The sequence below is a fragment of the Procambarus clarkii genome, chromosome 31 (assembly GCF_040958095.1).
Source record: "Procambarus clarkii isolate CNS0578487 chromosome 31, FALCON_Pclarkii_2.0, whole genome shotgun sequence".
Lineage (NCBI taxonomy): Eukaryota > Metazoa > Arthropoda > Malacostraca > Decapoda > Cambaridae > Procambarus > Procambarus clarkii.
Genome location: NC_091180.1, coordinates 24,515,289 through 24,527,443, shown reverse-complemented (window position 1 = coordinate 24,527,443; position 12,155 = coordinate 24,515,289). Strand labels below are relative to the sequence as shown.

Below are 12,155 nucleotides of genomic sequence, written 5' to 3'. Positions count from 1 at the left end.
CAGGTATAAAATGACTACGGGTTAATACTCGCCAGAAGCCCTCAAAGACCATTGTAGTCAAAATCTGCAAATTACGTTCACCGAATTTACACTAATAAAGTCTACGGCAACGAAACATGACATTTCACTATCTCCATTTTCTTTTCCGATTGACGACCGAATCACTTATGTTGGAGACATGATATTTATATTTTATCATTTTTGTTATATATTTTTAACAAGATTAACATTTAATAATCACTTCATAATTAAATACACCTTTCGGTATATATGCATGCTTGAGATAGGGAACAAATAGGGATAATAAATAGTATTGCAATTGCTCAATTCTACACAACACACATGTAGATTGTGTGGAATGATTGACACACATCATTCAGAGCTCCACGTAAATACATAATATTATGTATAATTACCAGTGAGCGTGTAAAGCTTTGTAGTGAAGACATAGGCCCCGGACTCCCCCGCACTTGGCAGGGGGTCCAGGAGGAGGAGTTACTCCATTTTGGTGTCACCTGCCGGAGAAAGAAAACGAAATTAGCTTCATTGTGTTTCAAAGAAAATGGACAATAACAGCCTAAACTTTAAAAGGCAACCTAAATTAGTATTCATTGTGTTGTAAATTAATTGGTGGGGGGTTTAGTATTAAAATGAATTGTGATAATGAATGTCCATTATATTGTTGTATAAAAGGGTGTATATTGTCAATAGCCACAATGATCTATAATTTTAGCACTTATCAATAAGGTCTTCTGGACATTTGCGACGATTTGAAGAGACCTCGATTGTTACACAACACACGAGATATATATATACATCAGAGAGGTGTAACCCGCTTCTCAGTGTATATATACACACAGTATTTTATTCCTAAACTATGTTCAGGAATAAAGTATCCTGCCTGTCAACTTCCTATAGGGTGACAGGCGTGAAGCCCAACATTAAACCATGTTACACAACAGTAACCCAAATTAAGTTACTTGCCTCCATCCCAGGAGATAATGACACGTCCAAATTGGTTCATTCACCTCTTCCCTATTCTCTCCTCCTCCCTCTCCCCCTCTCTCTCTCTCTCTCCCCCCTCTCTCTCTCCCTCTCCCACATCCTGGGACAGACCTCACACCTACACAGAATAGACAGGATCTAAGAATAAGAACGTGCGCTTCGTTCTTATTCCTGTCGCTCTCCCATTTTGCTATATCTGAAGTTTTCCTTAACGCGTATATATTATGGCAGCGTAACACACATACGAGAATGTTTATTCATAGATGTCGCTCTGGACCTTACACTAACGCAGTTGTAAATACCAAATTGCATGTTAATATTTTAACATTAATTCTTCTGTATTTACGTTCACATACATTTATGCCCAGTCTACAATACTATACGTCTCTTCAAAATCACAAATGAACACGAGTCAACAATAATAAATTTAGTTTTAACACTACGTTACAAAATCTGCGTCAGTGAGAAACAATGAAGTCTTTGCCAGCCCGCCCACCTGCACACCTGCACGCCCTCACGCCCACCTGCCCGCCCACAGTATTCACCCATCACACGCACTAGGGCAAAGTCAGCCACATGGAAGGTCGCTCACCCACGTACGCCATTACTTCCTCAAAACAAATATAAATGCGTAATACACCCACAGACAGACAGACGCCTGGTTAAAGAAACTACGACAGGGAGGGGCGGGGGGGGCGCCCCATTACCAGGCAGCTACGGGGGGAAGGGGCGATCACCCGTCACGTAAGGGAATAGGAACCTCCTACAAGACACTAAAGTTCGTCTCTCCGTCACTACCTATCGCCCAAGAGGATCTGAAGCTAAACCTTTCCATCTAATTCGACTTAATTTTATGATTCGTCTATTTTAACCACAATTATTCTTAGGTTTATGTAAATTGACAAACACACAGATGTATGTTATTGTATATAAAGGCAGAAGAGGAAAGGGAAGAAGGGAAGGGAAGGGAAGGGAAGGGAAGGGAAGGGAAGGGAAAGGAAGGAAGGGAAGATGAAGGATCTGGAAGCCTAGACTATGCAGGCAGGGGGATGGCAGTTATGATGCCAACGTCGGGTGAGTATATATAGTGCCAAAGGTCTCGTCAGTGCCAATAAGTGTAGAATAACCGATAGTCTCAGGAGTGACTGTGGGGAAAAGACGAGATTAGGCAGCGAGAGGAAGACAAGGAAAGAAAAAAGGAAATAGAAGGCAATAGGACAAGAGAATGTAGGAGGGTCAAGTTAAGGAACTACCAGTTTCATCCACTAATGGGTGCCAGGTGGATAATGCCAACCACATCTCGTAAAAATATATATATACACGCTAAACATATTAAGATATACCACTACTCCGGGCCGCAGTTTTGGCAGGTCACATCTGGTGGTGGCTGTGGCTCCTCCAGCTGCCACTGGATCACCTTACCTATAATGTTCCCATTTGGAAAAGATGTTGTCTGTGCGCGCGCGGTGGATTGACGTTTCCTGCACATGTCATCCCCAGGCAGCGGATCACCACCACCACCACCACCTGCCACCACTGGTCATGCTCAGATGGCGGATTACTTCCACCTGTCACCTCCGTATCCCGCGGCGGAACACATGTTAAAAATACAAGGGAAACATAAAAGATACAGCCCCTCGACCCTAACCCAACAGGCGTGCAAAGTGTGTCAGTGGAGCTAGGGCGCTGCTCGATGCAAAGTGTGTGATATTAAAGGATCATTTAAATTCCATTATTATATATATATATATATATATATATATATATATATATATATATATATATATATATATATATATATATATATATATATTTTGTGACGATAATCTCCTTCAAGAGATTGAGCCTGCTCTTCCCTCCAAAAATACGTCACTACAAATATATAAAACTACTATGGAAGAAATGTCCAACAACGACAACATCATCTCCAAGGTTTGCCAGAGAGCAAAACGTATGCAGCCAGGAACACCTGCTCAGCCTCAAACCGCCAAACTACCTGTCTTGTTGCCGGCTCCTCGCTGATTGGCCGCCGGTCTGGCTGCAACTGCACTCCACCCCCCATACTACTTGATGTCTGGGGCCGCCACGACCTCAGTCCTCAGAATATTCAGTGCTTTCATACGGTTAATACTTCTTCCTGGTAGACTAAGCTTTGGCTTACATGTACTAAGAGAGGTGATAGCTTGAAGCCAATATTCCTGCACCTCTCATTTTATTGTATATTGCACAGCTTGTTATTGCTCACTTGTCTTAACGTAACTTTTCATTTTGCCATTTAATTATTCTTATTATTTTGATTGATTGATTTTATTATACGAATTTGTATGTCCATTTTATTCATGTTTTGTTTATCTAACGTAATTAAAATTTCATTGTTAAAATTTACTTGTGTTTTGTGTGTCTTCTCCTTACCTTACCACAGACGAAGTTCCAGATTTTCTATTTTTTTTTAATTTTATGTGACGAGGCCATACCCCTAGCTTTGAACAGCCGAACACCAACGCGTTACCGTCACAATATATATATATATATATATATATTTATATATATATATATATATATATATATATATATATATATATATATATATATATATATATATATATATAAATATATGCATCAAAGTTTGCCTTTAAATAGATCCATAACAATACGGAGGCTCCAGACAATGTCGGTATATAAACTTAGTTTGGATTTCTCACACACACAAAACTGTTTAAACGTTTCGCTGAAGCACTTTAGTTTTGTCCCCATGCTTGTCAAAGGTCTAAATGGGTTTGAGAAAAACTGTGTCGCTTTTGCTTCCATCTATAGAAAGAAAAATAGATTAATGTCTATAGATTAAGAAACGAGGCAAGGAGAAATGAGGGAAAGGAGAAAACGTGGCGGCATGGTTAGAAGCATGAACCAGTTTTCACTTAAAATCCACCGTCTTGCATGTCGACAAAGTGGTGAGATTCTGGGAGGATTGGCCAAGCCTCAAGATTGGTGTACCTGGCGGCGGGTCTGGCGGCCAAGAGCGCCACACGTGCGTGCGTGTGCGTGAAGGCGCAGGATAGACCATACTGTTTTCCTTGTAACAAGATACACACAAATGCTTGCACATTTTTTTTTTACCACAGCATATCGTGAGAAAAGATGATGATGTTGATTTAGGTTACAAATTGCTATACATTTAAATTACAAAGTGTAACAATAGACGTAGCGTCGATGGATTGTTTCAAGCGTAGGTTAGACATGTATATGAATGACGTTTGTGTGGTTATAAACAGGAGCTGCCTCGTATGGGCCAATTTGGCCCTCTGCTGTTTGTTTATGTGACGTTAGCACGCCAGAAACCCTCCCCACTGGCAACACAAGCTCAGAAGGAAAGGCCAAGGCCTAGCCACAGTGTTTTGGTTATCAAGGGCCATTTCCCTATCCATAAAGTCCCCAAATTGAGGGAGGGAATTGTCAGGGGAAAGTGACAAACCATTAAGACTTGCATAGCACATGGAAGGGATCAGGATAAGGATTTGGGATGGGACGGAGGGAAGGAATGGTGCCCAACCACTTGGTGGACGGTCGGGGATTGAATGCCGACCTGCATGGAACGAGACCATCGCTCTACCGTTCTGCCCAAGTGGTTAGAAAATAGAGATAGACAAAAAACTCTAGTGTCAGCTGGATAATACATTTACAAAGTGCACATAATACACAAAATAGACTTTTAAACTTGTGCTACTAAAAACTGAACAAAGCAAAGTTCTATGATCTGTTGGGAGAAAGCCAGCACACACCACCACCAGGTTATTGCTTAGTTAAACAGCCAGCAATAGCGGGGCAGCTGTCTGGGTCGACTCACCTAGACACACAAGCCGTTCTTTAGTTTAAACTTTATATCGCCTTTGTAAGAGAGAGTGAGAAGCTATTGTAACTGTAGCTCTAAGGACACTGGCTACTGACTGGTTCGTTCTCATCCACTCGCTTCCCCTCTCCCTACGATATTAGCCCATTTGAACATCTTTCCTAATGACACGAGAAACTTTCTTAATGTTCCATAATTCAAGCGCAAAATTCTCAAAACAAAAAATGGGGATTTCGTTTCCCCATTTTCGGTTTTCGTTTCTAAACATCACATATGATCAATGTGATGTTTAGAGATTAAGATTTAGAGTAAAGAATAACGTCCGAGGCTCGGGCCCCAAACAGTTTCATGGTGCAGTGGTAACACACACTGCCGGCGCCTTGCGAGGGCTTTGGCCTGGGTTCGTATCCGGGCCGGGGAGGAATGACTGGGCGCAAAACCTTAACTGTACCCTCTGTTCACCCAGGAGTGAATGGGTACCTGGTTGTTACACGATTTGGCGGGTCCAGGGAAAATTAGGATTAAGTGTCAGAAACGCTATGCGTGCTAGTGGCTTTACAAGAATTGTAATAACTCTTTTATATATAAAAAAATAAAATAATTATCAGAGCGTTACGTGATTATATAACACCAGGGAAGAATAGGACAAATGAATTTGAATGACACTTAAGAAAATAAGTTTGGCAAGACTGAACACCTGACAATACTACAGATCTTGACTGTATCGCAAGAAAAGATAGATGATCATAGTACAGTTTAAGTTGAAGCGTTAGGTGTGTATCTTGAGGACGACCTCCCTTTCTCCTCCCACCTTCCAGGTCAGCCTTCAGATGTCACCAACGAAGCTTACTACAGCCCTTACTCGAACTTTATCCTGACCCACCTTGGACAGGACTAAGGCCAAAGATTCATCGCTTGCTAAACATTTGAATTATAAGTCAAATGTTAAATAATTCCCCCAAACAGAACAAAGTATCCCAAAGCAGCTCATCGTGTGAGACTGTGCACCTTTGCAGCATCACGTGACAAATCATCACCTGATGATCTCATCTCATCATCGTAAATGCAAATTGTTCTTATAAACATTGAATGACGTCGGAAACATTTGACAGTTTAATTGAAATACTAAAATATAATAACCGGACTGCTACATAATATTCTCAGTCAATATTTTCTTTTAATCACAAACAACGGAAAAACCCAATAAATCTAATTCTCTCCCGTATTTCACTACTGAGAATATTGAAAGCCCAGGGACCTTTATAAATACTCTGACCCTCGCAGAGTATGCTGGGTACAGCAGCGGTGTGTGCTGTACCCAGCATACACCGCTGGGTACAGCAGCGGTGTGTGCTGTACCCAGCATACACCGCTGGGTACAGAATGAGTCCTTCCTCGCCACAAACAAAAAAAACTGTGAACTGTTTAAATTATTACTCTAGTCGAATCTCTTGGGCTCTTCTCGACCTGCTAACGAGACCTTGAAAGTCGGAATACCTATCGTACCTGCCTTGGCAATAGTGTCCAAGGCGAGGATGGTGGGGAGAGATTGAGGGAGGGAGAAATTGAGGGAGGGAGAGATTGAGGGAGGGAGAGATTGAGGGAGGGAGGAAGGGTTGAAGAATGGAAGGGATACACACAGAAGAGGAATAAGGTGACCGGAGGGATGTAACCCAAGCGATCACCCACACTTGCGAAAACTCCCACACTGAAAGACAGCACCGACAACCACCAGACCAATGAAGACTAATCCACACACCAGAAAATCAGGAGACGATGACGACGTTTCGGTCCGTCCAGGACCATTATCCAATCGACTGTCTTGATAAGTTCAAATTAAAACAACAAACTTTATCGACTTGATAATAATCCAGGACGTCGTCGTCTCCTCATTTTCTGGTGAAGTTTAGTCCTCATAAGCCACGTTAATGTGACTGATCGTCTCCACCTGACTAATATTAGCATCACCGAACCCTATACAGAAGCCTTCACATCCCAGGCTCCAATATACATAAGCTCACTGGGAGACATTCGCCGTCGCTCACGCTCGGTGCAACGTATTCTAGACCATTGAAATTGAAATTGAAATTGAAATAAGTTTATTGAGGTAAAATACACACCAAGGGATGAGGTAGCTCAAGCTATTCTCACCCCGTTCAGTACATCGTGTTAATACATACATAGACACACATCACAAACAATAAACATATTACCGAACATTCTGAGAGATAAACATATACATTTCCTCCTTCACTAGACCATTGCCCAGGATAAACCAATGCACCGGTAATACCATTGTGCCAGAAACGTCCGTATGGGCTACAACGACCATATGAATCTATGGGGTTTCTAAAAAAGGAAGTGGAGGCGCGTTATATTTGGGGTTATAACATGGACTAATATAAAAATTTGAATCAAAATGTTATTTTTTTAATTAACGCTAGTGAAAGGGTTATCATTCAAAATGTACAGCATACATCCGTAGATGTGGAAGGTAGTGTGTACTGGGTGTACACAGATGCCCTGTGACACCCACTGAATTAAACCCTTTTAAAAAAAGGTCATTGTTGCTAATATCTTCAGTATTGCAATCAAATAAATTCCAAGTGCCTGTACTACAGGCGTTTCAGGTGCTAAATCACTATGTTTATTATTCCTTCGTCAGAATCTAAAGTCCCACAACCCCCTTAACTCTGCCTAACTCCTCCAGTCTTAAGTGGAACTACCACTACTACCTTGTAGTACCTTGTAGTACCTTCCACCTCTCGCAGTCTCCACTTTCACAAAGTCTACCCACTCTTCCTGTAGCACACATTTTCTTTCGTGGCCCTTCACCCGTTCTCTCTGGAGGAGACAGGAGAACCTGTCTCCTCCACATTCTCTTCTTGATCCCCATTTCCCCTCCCCCACCCCACCAATGACTACCCACACCATACCACACCCCCACCAACACCGCCCACACCCCCACCAACACCGCCCACGACCCTCTACAGCGGTGACAGAAGGGTGGGTCCACTTAACCAATTTCACAACACAGGCCATAAATTTTCTTAAATGCTCAGCGTTTTAATAAAACCATTTGCTAACTTATGTTTAACATTGTTCGGATTTAAAATACTGGCGAGTGTTGGAGAGTGTAGGGGGAGGGTTGGAGAGTGTAGGGGGAGGGTTGGAGAGTGTAAGGGGAGGGTTGGATAGTGTAGGGGGAGGGTTGGAGAGTGTAGGGGAAGGGTTGGAGAGCGTAGGGGAAGGGTTGGAGAGCGTAGGGGAAGGGTTGGAGAGCCTAGGGGAAGGGTTGGAGAGCGTAGGGGAAGGGTTGGAGAGCGTAGGGGAAGGGTTGGAGAGCGTAGGGGAAGGGTTGGAGAGCGTAGGGGAAGGGTTGGAGAGCCTAGGGGAAGGGTTGGAGAGCGTAGGGGAAGGGTTGGAGAGCGTAGGGGAAGGGTTGGAGAGCGTAGGGGAAGGGTTGGAGAGCGTAGGGGAAGGGTTGGAGAGCGTAGGGGAAGGGTTGGAGAGTGTAGGGGAGGGTTGGAGGGCAAAAACCTCTCCATAGACACTGCCAGAGTGAGGGTAGACCTACTATTCTCTACCATAAAAAGTGTCGCTGTAAACCCAGATGGTGCTGGAGTGAAGGTACCCCTCTAACCATCTATGCTCTACCGAGAATCATATTGACATTCGACCTACAATCTAGAATCCAAAACAACAGTCTTGACTTCGGCTGTATTAGTTTCGTGATAATATATTTTTGAGTATTCATAATTTATTCAACTACATCAATATGAAGAACGCGACAGTGTCAGACCATTTAACTAATATATGATAAGATCCGAATCCATAATCGCTATCATCAAAAGGGAGACGATTCGCTTCCAAAGACATGCAGGATTGGATTTGGAAAAGAAAAACACATATTGCAGCTTCGTAAGTTGTGTGAAAACAACAACAACGAAGTAGTAGTGTTGCTGCAGCTAACGAAGCTAATCTCTGATAGAGGGACGATCAGCAAGACTGGATGCGTGGACATATGGATGCGGCAAGACTGGATGCGTGGACATATGGATGCGGCAAGACTGGATGCGGGGACATATGGATGCGGCAAGACTGGATGCGGGGACATATGGATGCGGCAAGACTGGATGCGGGGACATATGGATGCGGCAAGACTGGATGCGTGGACATATGGATGCGGCAAGACTGGATGCGTGGACATATGGATGCGGCAAGACTGGATGCGTGGACATATGGATGCGGCAAGACTGGATGCGGGGACATATGGATGCGGCAAGACTGGATGCGAGGACACTAAAGCCCCGAAATCATCAAGATAACTTCAAGATAAGATAACCGTTCAGCAATAACTTTGTCTAGAGAACTAAAAATTATTATTATTCATTACACTAGAGTTGTGTTAGATTTTAATTTCAACCCAGCCTCCTAAAGTTAAATTGCTTCTAACCACAATTGGTCGTGTCTACAAACATTAACAAAATCGACCCAAAAATGTTAGTTTTGTACCACTGGAATACTTCAAATTTACAAACTACAAATACAACCTAACCTGTCCTAGCCTTAAACCCTAGGCCTAATACAAGCCATGTTAGGCTTAATTTAAAACACACTGTTACCTACTACAACCTCCCCCCACCCCCACCCACCTACCCCCAGACACCCCCCCCCCCCTCAACCCACCCCCCCACACACGTGTTCTCTACACTCAACATCAGCCTTATGGACTGATGGAAAACGTGTGTATTTATATACTTTTACTAAAGTGGTTGGTGTAATTACACCCAATGCCATCAATTATTATTGAGGAGAGTGGGAGAGAGTGGGAGAGAGTGAGGGAGAGTGAGAATGAGAGAACGACAGCAATATAGAGCCAGAGCACGCGAGAGAGGGGGGAGGGAGAGGGGGGAGGGAGAGCAAGAGACCAGAGGTTATGCAATCACGTTGGCACAGCTACATCAAGTAATCCGAGACGAGAAATGCTGCCCAAATGGACTGCCTCTCGCCTCCTCACCTGGCCCCCAAGCCTGCCTCCTCACCTGGCCTCCAAACCCGTCTCCTCACCTGGCCTCCAAACCTGCACAACAACCTTAAACTTGGGTGAAAACTAACAACAGATCATGTACCTGTCATATACTTGTCGATGATGCAGAGGATCAACGTCCCTATGGCTGCCAGTCTGTGACCAATCTTCCTCGTTGATGGTCCGGACAATAAGCTGTTTCAATGCGGCTGACATACGAGTCACTGCCTGGTTAATCAGGCATCCTTTGGAGGAGTTTTTAAGTTTTCTTTTGAACGCTTGTTAGGTCGGTAGCTATGCTTCTTATGTGTATAGGGGGGGGGGGAGGGGGGAAGAGTTTAAAAGTCTTGGGCTTTTGATGTTCAGTTCTCTCTGAGCGTGCCTATTGCACCTCTAATTTTCAATGGGTGGGGGAGGGAGGGTATTCTGCACATCCTGCCATGTGTCCCGGTCTTCTGTGGTGTTATTTCTGTGTGCAGGTTTGGAATTAGTCCTTGTATGTTCTGTGTAAATTATTATGCATCTCTCCCATCTGTGGTCTGGGAAAGACCGATTTAATTTGTTAACCTGTCCTAATAATTTAGATTTACCGAGTGGATTCTAGCGGTAAAGATATCTACATGCTCTCTAGTTCAGTAATTTCTCCAGCTTTGAATGAAGGACTGTTAGTGTGCAACAATATTCCACCCTAGAGAGAACAAGGGTGTGGATACTTGTAAAGTATCCACACCCTAGATATTTATTAAACTACTTAGTGTCTCGAAAAGAATGATTGGTAAGGCATCCTCTGTTTGAAAGGTTCTGGTTATCCAACCTGTGATTTTTTCCTTGCAGCTGTGACAGATACCTTTTATTGTGTTCTTTAAAAGCAACCTGAAGACTGCGAAATCATTTAAACTTTCCTTCTTTCAACAGTGTGGCTAGAGTGCATTTTGTAAGTGGCTTCTGTTTTCATATTTTATTTTTACCTCCCCATAGCGTAGTAACTTAGAACCTAATTCTCATTAAGCGTCATAGTTTTTGTGGCACATTGAAAGACTTTATTCACATCAGATTATAGTTGGCTGTGTCTTCTATATTGTCAACTCTCACCAAGATTACAGCGTCATCCGCCAAGGCCGAAACATAGTTACAATTCGCATCCTTGTCTGTGTGAGATGAGGACGAGAGAAAGTTTTCTCTCGGTACTTTTTCAGGTAAATCTCTCTCCCTGTCGCCCGTACCGCAGTTTTTCAGGTAAATCTCCGGCCCTCGGGTAAATCTCAGTTGACCATTGCTTAGTCAGAAGCGAGAATCCATGGGTGTCGGCGGCACCAGCAAAAGTACTGTGCTATACCGGTAAGTATAGGACAGTACTTTTGCGCCCATTATAAAATGATGCAGAGTGAAGCCAAAGCAAACAAAAGTAATTATTACAATTTTAACGATATTAAAGAAACGCAGAGAAGATAAAAGGCAATTATTATACAATATATATATATATATATTATATATATATCGTGCTATATAGACTAACACGATTATATAATGAAATTGACAGCCTGCCATCTCTCCCCCTCGCCTCGCCAGCCCCTTCTACCCCGCCCTCGGCAGCTCCTCACACTGAAATAGACTTTAAATTGGATATCTCGCTAATCCGAGGGTGACTAAAGGCAAAGCATTCTAGCGAGTTCACTAAACAGCCACAGCCTCACCTTACGGGGCTCCCCCTGAACCTAGCCACCACGGCTAGGTGGCTTAGCTTTGCGTGCTGAGCTTGCTAGGCCAGGTTACCCGGGTCTAGACCCACGTAAACCTTTCGGTTACCCAGGGCCTATCTGCATGAATCAGGGGGAAGGTCTGTAGTTAATCCTAGCGAGGAGTATCGGGGGGCGATACCTGCATACCAAACCTTAAACCCTTTCCCCCCTCGTCAGCTGTAGCGAAGTTGGGACCAAAATAAACGGATCGGAGGAATGTGGGGCCAAACTCGGTAAATCCCAGTACCGCAAGAGTACCAAAACCTTCCTATCTTAGTAACTTGGGGTACCAAAACAAGCCGATCTTAGTAACGTGGGTACCAAAATAACTTAATCCTAGCCACATGGAGGCTTCAGAATCGGCCAACTCCCGGCCAAATACATCGCAATATATCTCACAACTCAGCTAGGTTTTAAAATACAGCTGGAAAAGATCAGGGACAATGGAAGGGGGTGGGCCTTTGACAAACCGTCGGCTTCCTGTCCTCAGGTAAAATCTCAATTGGCCGTTGCCTAGTCAGCAGCGAGAATCCAA

General features: G+C 43.4%; 1 protein-coding gene across 2 annotated transcripts in view; it reads right to left on the bottom strand.

Moving 5' to 3' along the window:
• The window catches only part of tn (tripartite motif containing protein thin), a 68,679-nt gene that overhangs the window by 47,619 nt on the left and 8,905 nt on the right, over positions 1-12,155 (bottom strand). For both annotated transcript variants that reach the window (XR_006772923.2, XM_045743247.2), the window contains exon 2: positions 417-515. The gene's annotated coding sequence lies outside the window, so the exon portion shown is untranslated. The remainder of the gene's footprint in view (positions 1-416; positions 516-12,155) is intronic.